The sequence below is a fragment of the Triticum aestivum genome, chromosome 1D (assembly GCF_018294505.1).
Source record: "Triticum aestivum cultivar Chinese Spring chromosome 1D, IWGSC CS RefSeq v2.1, whole genome shotgun sequence".
Taxonomy (NCBI): Eukaryota; Viridiplantae; Streptophyta; class Magnoliopsida; order Poales; family Poaceae; genus Triticum; species Triticum aestivum.
The window spans coordinates 466,514,728-466,530,894 of NC_057796.1; positions in this window are offsets into that span (position 1 = coordinate 466,514,728).

The following is a 16,167-nucleotide window of genomic DNA, read 5'->3' on the forward strand; positions in this document are numbered from 1 at the left end:
GGCAAACGTTGCCCCTGTCAGCGATTCTGAAGATGCCCGGTCTGCTACTATCTCTGGTAAAGGTGTGTGTACGAGGTATTTCTACAAGCTGCTAACTTTCTGAGGGTCCAATTTCCGTACGAGCAGTGGGTTTGGGACAAGCTTATTCCCTTGAAGCACAGAACCTTCCTTTGGCTTGCTTTTTAGGAACGGCTAAACACTAGGGATAACATGGTAAAGAAGGGCTGGTCTGCCGTTGCCCCATATGTACACTGCGATCTATGTCCTGCGGTGGAGTCCTTTGAGCACCTGATCCTGCGGTGTCGACCGGCACAGGCCCTTTGGGAGTTCTTGCACTTGGCGCCCCTGGCACTTTCCTCAGTCAACTTGCTAAACTTTGCTATGCAAGCTTCTGTGCAGTTGGTTTTCAAGCGTAAGTCAAATGTGGCCTTCGCTGCTTGCTTGGTCTCGCTCTGGCATGCCCGAAACGATCGAGTCTTCAACAACAAGGTTTGGTCTCAACCTTACCTCAGGTTCTATGCAGCTAATCTGATCCGTCTTTGGCGTTTCCGTGCTAAACTTCCACAAGATCAGAGTGCCATTCTCTTTTGGGCTAATCTACTCGATGGCTGATGCATGTGTACATGCATGTCTTCTTAGTGTAGCTTACTCGCTTGCCTGCCCCCCCCCCCAACACCCACCCTACTTTCTGTCTCCTGTTCCAAGGCTGCTGTGGCCTTGCACCCTGGTGCAATCACAAGCTCATGTAGTCGACCTTAGGGTCTCCAAGCTCTGCCTGTTTTGAAATATATAAGGTAGCAACTAAGCTACCTTTTCGTTTCAAAAAAAAAGAAGGGAGTACATAACATGGTTATTGACAGACCACATGTACCCTAGCTTAGAGCACTTACTCGCGACCGTGGTGGCACGGAATAACAGCAAATTGAGCTGCATCTTTCCTCGATGTGGTGCAAGAAGTGGGGGAGAAGAGCGTTGGGTTGCAGGAGAAGCCCCCTGCCGCGGTCCTCCTCAACCCTGCTATAATGCATGGTTACTCGTGGCCGCCGGAGGTAGCCGAGACGTGAGGAAGGATAAGCACTGCTTTGTGGAGAAGCAGAGGAACCACACGGAAGTAATTCATCATCAAGCTTAATTCATTTCATTTCTTATTCACTAATCCCTTACAACTAGTCATATAATTCAGTAAACCCAACTCCGCACCTCAGCCACTCGATTTCATGGCATCCAGAGGCGCCTTTCCCTTGTCAGTCGAGTGTAGGTGATTTTGGTCCCGGTGTTTCGGAGTGGATCGGCAATTGACATGGCTCACGGGAGGGAATTAAAAGTTGAGAAAACTGCCGGAGAAGGAAGAGTTCTTTTGGAGGGGAGAGGAGATAACATATGCGTTGCACATCGCGGGAGAGGGCTGGTCCATAGTCGATTATGTACGCGGAATTGATGGGCCGTTATCTAAGCTGGTAATGTCACACATGAGGTGGCATTATGTAGGGCTGTTGATGTGACATGCATGTTAAGAGATTATTATGTAGGTCTAAAATATTTCGTTTATTTAAACAACATAATATTACGAGAAGGCTTGAGCCTTTTCCCATGCATGTGTGCATGCATTTTTGTCGATGTGGCATGTTTACCTGTTTGCATGCATACACAACTTGGCTTTACGTTGTTGACTGGGTCTTCTCTACGTAATATCTAAAAAGAGAATTAACCAGCATACAAATACAGATATATGCTAGTTACTATGCATCTCTAACCGTGCATACAGAACCTGTTTGGAATATTACTGCTGGGCATTAACCGGCTAGGAGAGGCCGGGTTATCCCCATAATGAGTTATCATATTTGAAGTCCATGAAGATAAAGACGGTGGCGCTTTATGAAGGCCCAGGGCCCAAAGGCGGATCAAGGCCTGTAGATATAAACGGACATTGATATGTAACTTGTGTTGTAAGGTAGAAAGAGTAGAGACCGGGCCGGACACGATTATGAGACGGCCTCGGGATCCTGTAAACCGACGGGCGTCAACCCATGTATATAAGGGGACGACCCGGCGGCGGTTTAGACACAACAAACAACAACTCGAGAGCCAGGCATAAAGAATTCGCTCCCTGGTCATCGAAACCCTAGCAATTCCACAACAACTGGATTAGGCCTTTACCTTCACCGCAAGGGGCCGAACCAGTATAAACTCTCTGCGTCCTTTGTCCGCTTTAACCCCTTTAAGCTAACCCGTTGCGATGGCTCCACGACTAAGTCCTTTCACTAGGACATCTGCCGTGACAAAACCACGACAGTTGGCGCCCACCGTGGGGCTATCGCACGATGGTTTCGAGTTCTTAGAGGGCAGCTTCGAAGGGCTCAAGGGATACGCTGTGGGCCGGATGACGAAGAGTCGTCGCGGTAAGCTCTACATCGACGACGCAGGCTGGGGCCCCGAGGCCGGCTCAATTGAGTACGAGTACCGGGTCCCCTTCGGCGGCATTCACATGTTCATTGGCAAGATTGGCGAACCGGGCCCTGAGCCAGACATCTGCACCGACATCGTCGAAACGGCTCAGCGTGCGAGATCTGCCCAAGTTAAGCCAGCTATGAAGGATGCCTTCGTGGGAGTCATCCACGGAGTGGAATCTGAGGATAGATCAGAATATGGTGGTGAAATCGTCGTTTACTCCGGTGACGAGTCATCTACTGGAGAGACCGAGTCATTGTATCAGCTGCAGGATGGCCGGTTTGGGGGCTGTTCCGATGGCGACAGTATTCCGGACCCCTTTGATCCGCCAAGCCGAGTTGCAATCTTCATGGCCGGTACACAGTCAGCGCCGCAATCTTCGACCGTCGCGGCGATGATCTCCGGTTCAGCAGCGGCGACAGCAGCTGGGGCAGGAGGCCCTGCGCCACTGCCGGTTCAGGTTTTGTCTGATTTATTCGACACCTTGGCAACACTGCTAGCGGCCGAAGTCAGCCCGGCGAATCAGGACCAGCACAATGCAGAAGTGGCGAAGGTGAAGGATCAGATAGTACAAGCCAAGGTAGACCTGGCCGCTGAAAACGCCAGGATGACGGCAAGGAAGGCCGAGTTAGATGCACAGTCTTATCGGCTTATGTTGGACCAGAACGCATCGAATGAAGTAATGAGGAGAAGGTACCGATCTCACCTGCCCCCGGTTTACGAAGCCAGGAATCTCTTCAACATGCCAGGAGCAGGAACCAGCAACCAGCCAGTGGTAAACTGGGTCGAAGCACCTGGGACGGGGACGCCGGTTCAGCCGCGCGCAATGGATCTGCCACCTCAGAATAACCCGTCCCAACACGTGCCAACGCCTCCGGGTCATTACTCCAACCCTTTGGATAACATAGTCGCAGCCGCTTCACGATTAGCGGCCCTCCCAGTCGACGGTGAGTCCCCTGTAGCGGTGGAGACGCGATGGGCCAGAGAGCTCCTTCAGACAGCCTTGACTCAGCAACAGGCTTATTCATACAGCTGCGAAAGGATTCATTCTACTCCCCGCCCGAGCCGGAGTTATAGCAGACATATGGATGAACCGGCCGTGTCTAGCAGTGCGCGGAATCGTAATCCGCCTCGTGGTCATAACCCGGCAGGCGGCAGTGGTGATGCTCAGGATGTGGTGGATCGTGCTAGGGCACGACGAGAGGCCGAGTTAGCGGCACAACATGAAGCCCGCCAAATTACTCCGGTTCATCCAACAACTTCGGTGGAACCAGGAGTCACCTCCAGTTCGTTGGGGGTGCCGTGTCTCGTCCAAGCGCTGCGCAACGTACGACTGCCCAAGGATTTCAAAGGCCCACGTAAAGTGCCGAATTACACTGCCGATTTATCCCCCGAGTCATGGGTTGAAAGTTATGAGATGGCGATGGAGATGCTGGATGTGGATGATGCGGCGTGTGCTAAATACTTCACCATGATGTTGGAAGGAACGACACGCACTTGGTTGAAAAACTTACCAGCTAACTCTATTGAGTCATGGGCCGAGTTAAGGGCCCGGTTTATTCAGAATTTCAAAGACACGTGCAAGCAGCCCATGTCAATTGTGGATTTGGCTGCCTCTATCTAGGAGGAAGGAGAATCAACAACCCATTGGGTGCGCCGGGTTTCAGAAATTTTGCATTCATCAGACCGCATCAACGCTGATACATCAGTTTTGACGTTGGAAGGCAATTGCCGGTTTACGCCTCTAAAGTTGAAGTTGGGACGGCTCAAACGCCACTGCAATGACATGGGGACTCTTATGGCAGCCTTGGTGAAGTATGCCGACTCTGATAGTACCAAGGACCCTGAATCTGATGATGACAAGACAGGAAAGGGAAAGAAGGGCGGCAGCACCAAAGGGCACCAGCATAACCCGGCGGGTCATGGAAACAGCGGTAAGCGTAAGGCGGATAACAGTTCAGATTTTGTGGTTAACACCAATGCGCAGGGTAATGGTCAGCGTCGTAAGGGTAAACCGCCCCCGCGTGGAGGAGAACCAAGTCCCAATTCGGAGCGCCTGTCTTACCTGTTGAACCAGCCCTGCCCAAAGCACGGATCGCGGGACAAGCCGGCCACGCACCTCTGGAAGGATTGTTATATTATGCGGGAGTTCAAAAATTCAGATTTTTTCCGGAATGATCATGGACCGGCCGGCGGTTCAGGCCCCGGATCTCATGGGCCGGGTTATGGTGGAAACAGTTCCGGTTCAGGATTTCACGGTAATCAAAGCGGACATGGCAATCAAGGCAATCAAGGCAACCAAGGTGGTTATAATCACCAGGGGAATCAACAGCAGCAGCAGCAGTCGGGTTACCAAAGCAACCCGAAGCAGTTGAACAGTGGGCAGTACCATGTCTTCACCACTAGCCTGTGTAAGCGCGATCAGAAGCTTCATAAAAGGGCAGTGAACTCCGTTGAACCGGCGGTGCCCCATTACTTACGCTGGTCTGAATAGCCCATTGTGTGGAGTCGAGAGGATCATCCACCTCGGGTTGATAATCCGGGTCATCTGGCATTGGTGATGGCACCTCAGGTTGGAGGTTATAAGTTCACCAAGGTACTCATGGATGGAGGGAGTAGTATCAATATCCTTTATTATGAAACCTTCCGTCGCATGGGGTTAACAGATAAAAATCTTAAACCGTCCAACACCGTTTTCCATGGTGTGGTGCCTGGTAAATCGGCGTATCCAGTGGGTAAGATAGCTCTGGAGGTTGCTTTTGGGGATGGGCATGATTCAAGATCAGAGACATTGACTTTTGAAGTGGTGAAAATCAAGAGCCCGTATCATGCCCTGTTTGGACGGCCGGCTTATGCTAAGTTCATGGCAAGGCCCTGTTATGTCTATCTGCAGCTCAAGATGCCGGGTCACAAGGGAACCATCACAGTACACTGAAGCCGTAAGATCGCTTTGGAATGTGAAGAAGGTGATGCGGCATATGCTGAGTCGGTTTGTGCAACAGAGGAGTTGAAGTTCTACAAGGACAATGTTGATCCGGCGGATATGACTTCTTTGAAAAAGCCCACTACAGAGCATGATCCGGCCTTGAAGTTTAAATCGGCTGATGAGACTAAGCTGGTTGATTTTGTTCCTGGCGATTCATCCAAGCAGTTTAGCATCAGCGCTAACTTGGATCCGAAATAGGAAAGCGCGCTCATCGAGTTCATCCGTGAGAACCGGGACATCTTTGCGTGGAAGCTTTCTGACATGCCAGGTGTACCGAGGGAACTCGCTGAGCACACACTTAATGTTGATCCCAAGTTTAAACTGGTCTTCGCCGGTTCAATGAAGAAAGACGCAAGGCTATTGGTGAGGAGGTAGCCAGGCTCTTGGCGGCTGGGTTTATCATTGAAGTGTTTCATCTTGAGTGGTTGCTAATCCGGTGCTGGTACTCAAGAAGAACGGCACTTGGCGTATGTGTGTGGACTACACAGATTTGAACAAGGCTTGTCCAGCAGATCCTTTTGCCCTCCCTCGTATTGATCAAATCATTGATGCGACGGCGGGTTGCGAGCGTTTGAGTTTTCTGGATGCTTATTCCGGTTACCATCAGATCAAAATGGCAGTTAAGGACCAGGAGCAGACAGCTTTCATAACTCCCTTTGGAGCCTTCTTCTATGTATCTATGCCTTTTGGGCTCAAGAGTGCCCAGGCGACTTATCAGCACTGTGTGCAGAATTGTCTTCATAATCAGATCGGTCGCAATGTTCATGCCTATGTGGATGATATTGTGGTGAAATCCAAAAAGGAGGAGACATTGATTGATGACTTGAAGGAGACCTTTGGTAACCTCCGGGTTTATAAAATGATGCTTAATCCGGCCAAGTGTGTCTTTGGTGTACCGGCAGGCAAGCTCTTGGGCTTTCTGGTGTCTAACAGGGGCATTGAAGCTAATCCGGAGAAAATCAAGGCTATAACTTCTTTGGCTAAACCGAAGTGTATCATGATGTTCAACGCCTGGCAGGCCGGATTGCTGCCTTGAGCCGGTTTATCAGTCGCCTTGGTGAGAAGGCCGTCCCTTTATATCAGATGTTGAAGAAGACGGATGACTTCATCTGGAGTGACGCCGCCAATGAAGCATTTGAGGACTTAAAGCGGCAGCTGGCTAATCTGCCGGTCCTTGCTGCTCCTGTTGATAAAGAGCCATTGTTGTTATATGTGGCTGCTAATGCCCGGGCTGTTAGTGTGGCCATTGTGGTGGAGCGCAAGGAGGCCGGAAAGGAGTATCCGGTTCAACGGCCGGTTTATTATATCAGTGAGGTACTTATTCAGTCCAAGCAAAGGTACCCGCATTGGCAGAAGCTGGTGTATGGAGTTTTTATGGCGAGCCGGAAGCTTAAGCAATATTTCCAGGGTCATCCGATCACTGTGGTCAGTTCTGCTCCTTTGGGGTATATAATCCAGAACAGGGAAGCGACTGGTCGGATTGCTAAGTGGGCTATTGAGATTGGGCCTCACGGATTAAAGTATATGCCTCGGACAGCGATCAAGTCCCAAGCGTTGGTGGATTTCATCAACGACTGGACAGAGTTACAGGTGCCAGAAGAGAAGCTGGATCATACTTATTGGACTATTCACTTTGATGGGTCCAGGCAATTGGAGGGCTCGGGGGCTGGAGTCGTATTAACTTCCCCACGAGGTGATAAGTTTTGTTATGTTCTCCGTTTAATGTTCCCTTGCACTAACAATGCAGCTGAATATGAGGCTTTACTCCATGGTCTTCGGATGGCTAAGGAGATGAACCTAAGCCGAGTTAAGTGCTTCGGTGACTCGGACCTGGTGGCTCAACAAGTGTCTGGTACTTGGGATTCCAAGGATCCACTCATGGCAGCATATCGTCGAGAGGTGGATATTGTTGCAGGTCACTTCAAAGGTTATCAGGTCGATCATGTGGACCGGCGGAAGAACGAAGCAGCGGACGCTTTGAGTTGCTTGGGTTCCCAACGTAAACCGGTTCCACCCAACGTCTTTCTGGATGTGCTACATAATCCGTCGGTCAAGCTCCCAACAGAAGAGGATTTGGCTGTTCCTGTTCCGGAGGCTCAGTTGGTGGCGGCGCTTCATGTTATCCCAGATTGGACGGTCCCATATTTGGCGTATATGAATCGGGGCGAGTTACCTGAGGATGAAACCTTGGCCGGGCAGATAATCAGGCGGTCCAAGTCCATGACTATTGTCAATGGCGAGTTACATCATTGCAGTGTGACAGGGGCGTTTCAGCGTTGTGTATCTCCTGAAGAAGGCCGTGAAATTTTGCATGAGATCCACGAAGGAGATTGTGGTCACCACGCCGGTTCAAAGTCCCTGGTAGCCAAAGCTTTTCGTCATGGCTTCTATTTGCTGACGGCTCATGCGGATGCGGAAGAGTTGGTGAAAAAGTGCGACGGTTGTCAGAAATTTTCACGCCAAGCCCATGTTGTTGGAAATATGCCCTAGAGGCAATAATAAATGGTTATTATTATATTTCTTTGTTCATGGTAATTGTCTATTGTTCATGCTATAATTGTGTTATCCGGAAATCGTAATACATGTGTGAATACATAGACCACAACGTATCCCTAGTAAGCCTCTAGTTGACTAGCTCGTTGATCAACAGATAGTCATGGTTTCCTGACTATGGACATTGGATGTCATTGATAACGGTATCACATCATTAGGAGAATGATGTGATGGACAAGACCCAATCCTAAGCATAGCATAAAAGATCGTGTAGTTTCGTTTGCTAGAGCTTTTCCAATGTCAAGTATCTTTTCCTTAGACCATGAGATCGTGCAACTCCCGGATACCGTAGGAGTGCTTTGGGTGTGCCAAACGTCACAACGTAACTGGGTGACTATAAAGGTGCACTACGGGTATCTCCGAAAGTGTCTGTTGGGTTGGCACGGATCGAGACTGGGATTTGTCACTCCGTGTGACGGAGAGGTATCTCTGGGCCCACTCGGTAATGCATCATCATAATGAGCTCAATGTGACTAAGGCGTTAGTCACGGGATCATGCATTGCGGTACGAGTAAAGAGACTTGCCGGTAACGAGATTGAACAAGGTATTGGGATACCGACGATCGAATCTCGGGCAAGTAACATACCGATTGACAAAGGGAATTGTATACGGGATTGATTGAATCCTCGACATCGTGGTTCATCCGATGAGATCATCGTGGAACATGTGGGAGCCAACATGGGTATCCAGATCCCGCTGTTGGTTATTGACCGGAGAGGCGTCTCGGTCATGTCTGCATGTCTCCCGAACCCGTAGGGTCTACACACTTAAGGTTCGGTGACGCTAGGGTTGTAGAGATATGAGTATGCGGAAACCCGAAAGTTGTTCGGAGTCCCGGATGAGATCTCGGACGTCATGAGGAGTTCCGGAATGGTCCGGAGGTGAATAATTATATATAGGAAGTCAAGTTTCGGCCACCGGGAAAGTTTCGGGGGTTATCGGTATTGTACCGGGACCACCGGAAGGGTCCCGGGGGTCCACCGGGTGGGGCCACCTATCCCGGAGGGCCCCATGGGCTGAAGTGGGAGGGCAACCAGCCCTTAGTGGGCTGGGGCGCCCCCATGGGCCTCCCCCCTGCGCCTAGGGTTAGAAACCCTAGGGTGGGGGGGCGCCCCACTTGCCTTGGGGGGCAAGTATCCCCCCTGGCCGCCCCCCCCCTCCAGATGGGTTCTGGCCGGCGCCCCCCTCCCAGGGGGCGTATATGAAGGGGGGGGGGGAGGGAGGGCAGCAACATAACAGCCTTGGGCGCCTCCCTCCTCCCCTGCTACACCTCTCCCTCTCGCAGAAGCTCGGCGAAGTCCTGCCGAGACCCGCTACATCCACCACCACGCCGTCGTGCTGCTGGATCTCCATGAACCTCTCCTTCCCCCTTGCTAGATCAAGAAGGAGGAGACGTCGCTGCACCGCACGTGTGTTGAACGCGGAGGTGCCGTCCGTTCGGCACTCGGTCATCGGTGATTTGAATCACGGCGAGTACGACTCCGTCATCCACGTTCATTGGAACGCTTCCGCTCGCGATCTACAAGGGTATGTAGATGCACTCCTTTCCCCTCGTTGCTAGTATACTCCATAGATGGATCTTGGTGAGCGTAGGAAAATTTTAAAATTATGCTACGATTCCCCTACAGTGGCATCATGAGCCAGGCCTATGCGTAGTTACTATGCACGAGTAGAACACAAAGCAGTTGTGGGCGTTGATGTTGCCAATTCTTCTTGCCGCTACTAGTCGTTATCTTGTTTCGGCGGTATTGTAGGATGAAGCGGCCCGGACCGACCTTACACGTACGCTTACGTGAGACAGGTTCCACCGACTGACATGCACTAGTTGCATAAGGTGGCTAGCGGGTGTCTGTCTCTCCTACTTTAGTCGGAACGGATTCGATGAAAAGGGTCCTTATGAAGGGTAAATAGAAATTGGCAAATCACGTTGTGGTTATACGTAGGTAAGAAACGTTCTTGCTAGAAACCTACAAACCACGTAAAAACTTGCAACAACAATTAGAGGACGTCTAACTTGTTTTTGCAGCAAGTGCTATGTGATGTGATATGGCCAGAAGATGTGATGAATGATATATGTGATGTATGAGATTGATCATATTCTTGTAATAGGAATCACGACTTGCATGTCGATGAGTATGACAACCGGCAGGAGCCATAGGAGTTGTCTTTATTATTTTGTATGACCTGCGTGTCATTGAATAACGCCATGTAAATTACTTTACTTTGTTGCTAAACGCGTTAGCCATAGAAGTAGAAGTAATCGTTGGCGTGACGACTTCATGAAGACACAATGATGGAGATCATGGTGTCATGCCGGTGACGAAGATGATCATGGTGCCCCGAAGATGGAGATCAAAGGAGCATAATGATATTGGCCATATCATGTCACTATTTGATTGCATGTGATGTTTATCATGTTTTTGCATCTTATTTGCTTAGAACGACGGTAGTAAGTAAGATGATCCCTTATGATAATTTCAAGAAAGTGTTCCCCCTAACTGTGCACCGTTGCGAAGGTTCGTTGTTTCGAAGCACCACGTGATGATCGGGTGTGATAGATTCTAACGTTCGAATACAACGGGTGTTGACGAGCCTAGCATGTACAGACATGGCCTCGGAACACACGCAATACACTTAGGTTGACTTGACGAGCCTAGCATGTACAGACATGGCCTCGGAACACGGAGGACCGAAAGGTCGAGCATGAGTCGTATAGAAGATACGATCAACATGGAGATGTTCACCGATCTTGACTAGTCCGTCTCACGTGATGATCGGACACGGCCTAGTTAACTCGGATCATGTTTCACTTAGATGACTAGAGGGATGTCTATCTGAGTGGGAGTTCATTGAGTAATTTGATTAGATGAACTTAATTATCATGAACTTAGTCTAAAATCTTTACACTATGTCTTGTAGATCAAATGGCCCACGTTGTCCTCAATTTCAACGCGTTCCTAGAGAAAACCAAGCTGAAAGATGATGGCAGCAACTATACGGACTGGGTCCGGAACCTGAGGATCATCCTCATAGCAGCCAAGAAAGATTATGTCTTAGAAGCACCGCTAGGTGAAGCACCAATCCCAGAGAACCAAGACGTTATGAACGCTTGGCAGCAGCGTGCTGATGATTACTCCCTCGTTCAGTGCGGCATGCTTTACAGCTTAGAACCGGGTCTCCAAAAGCGTTTTGAGAAACATGGAGCATATGAGATGTTCGAGGAGCTGAAAATGGTTTTCCAAGCTCATGCCCGGGTCGAGAGATATGAAGTCTCCGACAAGTTCTTCAGCTGTAAAATGGAGGAGAATAGTTCTGTTAGTGAGCACATACTCAGAATGTCTGGGTTGCACAACCGCTTGTCTCAGCTGGGAGTTAATCTCCCGGATGACGCGGTCATTGACAGAATCCTCCAGTCGCTTCCACCAAGCTACAAGAGCTTTGTGATGAACTTCAATATGCAGGGGATGGAAAAGACCATTCCTGAGGTATATTCAATGCTGAAATCAGCGGAGGTGGAGATCAGAAAAGAACATCAAGTGTTGATGGTGAATAAAACCACTAAGTTCAAGAAGGGCAAGGGTAAGAAGAACTTCAAGAAGGACGGCAAGGGAGTTGCCGCGCCCGGTAAGCCAGTTACTGGGAAGAAGTCAAAGAATGGACCCAAGCCTGAGACTGAGTGCTTTTATTGCAAGGGAAGTGGTCACTGGAAGCGGAACTGCCCCAAATACTTAGCGGACAAGAAGGCCGGCAACACCAAAGGTATATGTGATATACATGTAATTGATGTGTACCTTACCAGTACTCGTAGTAGCTCCTGGGTATTTGATACCGGTGCGGTTGCTCATATTTGTAACTCAAAACAGGAACTACGGAATAAACGGAGACTGGCGAAGGACGAGGTGACGATGCGCGTCGGGAATGGTTCCAAGGTCGATGTGATCGCCGTCGGCACGCTACCTCTGCATCTACCTACGGGATTAGTTTTAAACCTCAATAATTGTTATTTAGTGCCAGCTTTGAGCATGAACATTGTATCTGGATCTCGTTTAATTCGAGATGGCTACTCATTTAAATCTGAGAATAATGGTTGTTCTATTTATATGAGAGATATGTTTTATGGTCATGCCCCGCTGGTCAATGGTTTATTTTTGATGAATCTCGAACGTGATGTTACACATATTCATAGTGTGAATACCAAAAGATGTAAAGTTGATAACGATAGTCCCACATACTTGTGGCACTGCCGCCTTGGTCACATTGGTGTCAAGCGCATGAAGAAGCTCCATGCAGATGGACTTTTGGAGTCTCTTGATTACGAATCATTTGACACGTGTGAACCATGCCTCATGGGTAAGATGACCAAGACTCCGTTCTCCGGAACAATGGAGCGAGCAACCAACTTATTGGAAATCATACATACCGATGTGTGCGGTCCAATGAGTGTTGAGGCTCGCGGAGGATATCGTTATGTTCTCACTCTCACTGATGACTTAAGTAGATATGGGTATGTCTACCTAATGAAACACAAGTCTGAAACCTTTGAAAAGTTCAAGGAATTTCAGAGTGAGGTTGAGAATCAACGTGACAGGAAAATAAAATTCTTACGATCAGATCGTGGTGGAGAATATTTAAGTCACGAATTTGGTACACACTTAAGGAAATGTGGAATAGTTTCACAACTCACGCCGCCTGGAACACCTCAGAGAAATGGTGTGTCCGAACGTCGTAATCGCACTCTATTGGATATGGTGCGATCTATGATGTCTCTTACCGATTTACCGCTCTCATTTTGGGGCTATGCTTTAGAGACTGCCGCATTCACTTTAAATAGGGCTCCGTCGAAATCCGTTGAGACGACACCGTATGAATTATGGTTTGGGAAGAAACCTAAGCTGTCGTTTCTAAAAGTTTGGGGATGCGATGCTTATGTCAAGAAACTTCAACCTGAAAAGCTCGAACCCAAGTCGGAAAAATGCGTCTTCATAGGATACCCTAAGGAAACTATTGGGTATACCTTCTACCTCAGATCCGAAGGCAAGATCTTCGTTGCCAAGAACGGGTCCTTTCTAGAGAAGGAGTTTCTCTCGAAAGAATTGAGTGGGAGGAAAGTGGAACTTGATGAGGTGATAGTCACCCCTTCCGTACCGGAAAGTAGCGGAGCGCGGGAAAATGTTCCTGTGGTGCCTACACCGACTGGGAAGGAAGTTAATGATGATGATCATGAAGCTTCGGATCAAGTTACTACTGAACTTCGTAGGTCCACAAGGACACGTTCCGCACCAGAGTGGTACGGCAACCCTGTCCTGGAAATCATGTTGTTAGACAACGGTGAACCTTCGAACTATGAAGAAGCGATGGCGGGCCCGGATTCCGACAAATGGCTAGAAGCCATGAAATCCGAGATAGGATCCATGTATGAAAACGAAGTATGGACTTTGACTGACTTGCCCGATGATCGGCGAGCCATAGAAAACAAATGGATCTTTAAGAAGAAGACGGACGCGGATGGTAATGTGACCATCTATAAGCTCGACTTGTCGCTAAGGGTTATCGACAAGTTCAAGGGGTTGACTACGATGAGACTTTCTCACCCGTAGCGAAGCTGAAGTCCGTCCGAATCATGTTAGCAATTGCCGCATACTATGATTATGAGATATGGCAGATGGACGTCAAAACGGCATTCCTTAATGGCTTCCTTAAGGAAGAGTTGTATATGATGCAGCCGGAAGGTTTTGTCGATCCTAAGAATGCTAACAAAGTATGCAAGCTCCAGCGCTCAATCTATGGGCTGGTGCAAGCATCTCGGAGTTGGAACATTCGCTTTGATGAGATGATCAAAGCGTTTGGGTTTACACAGACTTATGGAGAAGCCTGTGTTTACAAGAAAGTGAGTGGGAGCTCTGTAGCATTTCTCATATTATATGTGGATGACATACTATTGATGGGAAATGATATAGAATTCTTGGAAAGTATAAAGGCCTATTTGAATAAGTGTTTTTCAATGAAGGACCTTGGAGAAGCTGCTTATATATTAGGCATCAAGATCTATAGAGATAGATCAAGACGCCTCATTGGTCTTTCACAGAGTACATACCTTGACAAGATATTGAAGAAGTTCAATATGGATCAGTCCAAGAAGGGGTTCTTGCCTGTATTGCAAGGTGTGCAATTGAGCACGGCTCAATGCCCGACCACGGCAGAAGATATAGAAAAGATGAGTGTCATCCCCTATGCCTCGGCCATAGGGTCTATTATGTATGCCATGCTGTGTACCAGACCTGATGTAAACCTTGCCGTAAGTTTGGTAGGAAGGTACCAAAGTAATCCCGGCATGGAACACTGGACAGCGGTCAAGAATATCCTGAAGTACCTGAAGAGGACTAAGGATATGTTTCTCGTTTATGGAGGTGACGAAGAGCTCGTCGTAAAGGGTTACGTCGACGCTAGCTTCGACACAGATCTGGATGACTCGAAGTCACAAACCGGATACGTGTATATTTTGAATGGAGGAGCAGTAAGCTGGTGCAGTTGCAAGCAAAGCGTCGTGGCGGGATCTACATGTGAAGCGGAGTACATGGCGGCCTCGGAGGCAGCACAGGAAGCAGTCTGGATGAAGGAGTTCATTACCGACCTAGGGGTGATTCCCAATGCGTCGGGCCCGATGACTCTCTTCTGTGACAACACTGGAGCTATTGCCCTTGCGAAGGAGCCCAGGTTTCACAGGAAGACCAGGCATATCAAGCGTCGCTTCAACTCCATTCGTGAAAGTGTTCAAAATGGAGACATAGATATTTGTAAAGTACATACGGACCTGAATGTAGCAGATCCGTTGACTAAACCTCTCCCTAGGGCAAAACATGATCAACACCAGGACGCAATGGGTGTTCGATTCATCACAATGTAACTAGATTATTGACTCTAGTGCAAGTGGGAGACTGTTGGAAATATGCCCTAGAGGCAATAATAAATGGTTATTATTATATTTCTTTGTTCATGGTAATTGTCTATTTTCATGCTATAATTGTGTTATCCGGAAATCGTAATACATGTGTGAATACATAGACCACAACGTGTCCCTAGTAAGCCTCTAGTTGACTAGCTCGTTGATCAACAGATAGTCATGGTTTCCTGACTATGGACATTGGATGTCATTGATAACGGGATCACATCATTAGGAGAATGATGTGATGGACAAGACCCAATCCTAAGCATAGCATAAAAGATCGTGTAGTTTCGTTTGCTAGAGCTTTTCCAATGTCAAGTATCTTTTCCTTAGACCATGAGATCGTGCAACTCCCGGATACCGTAGGAGTGCTTTGGGTGTGCCAAACGTCACAACGTAACTGGGTGACTATAAAGGTGCACTACGGGTATCTCTGAAAGTGTCTGTTGGGTTGGCACGGATCGAGACTGGGATTTGTCACTCCGTGTGACGGAGAGGTATCTCTGGGCCCACTCGGTAATGCATCATCATAATGAGCTCAATGTGACTAAGGCGTTAGTCACGGGATCATGCATTGCGGTACGAGTAAAGAGACTTGCCGGTAACGAGATTGAACAAGGTATTGGGATACCGACGATCGAATCTCGGGCAAGTAACATACCGATTGACAAAGGGAATTGTATACGGGATTGATTGAATCCTCGACATCGTGGTTCATCCGATGAGATCATCGTGGAACATGTGGGAGCCAACATGGGTATCCAGATCCCGCTGTTGGTTATTGACCGGAGAGGCGTCTCGGTCATGTCTGCATGTCTCCCGAACCCGTAGGGTCTACACACTTAAGGTTCGGTGACGCTAGGGTTGTAGAGATATGAGTATGCGGAAACCCGAAAGTTGTACGGAGTCCCGGATGAGATCCCGGACGTCACGAGGAGTTCCGGAATGGTCCGGAGGTGAAGAATTATATATAGGAAGTCAAGTTTCGGCCACCGGGAAAGTTTCGGGGGTTATCGGTATTGTACCGGGACCACCGGAAGGGTCCCGGGGGTCCACCGGGTGGGGCCACCTGTCCCGGAGGGCCCCATGGGCTGAAGTGGGAAGGGAACCAGCCCATAGTGGGCTGGGGCGCCCCCCATGGGCCTCCCCCCTGCGCCTAGGGTTAGAAACCCTAGGGTGGGGGGGGGCGCCCAGTTGCCTTGGGGGGCAAGTATCCCCCCTGGCCGCCCCCCTCCT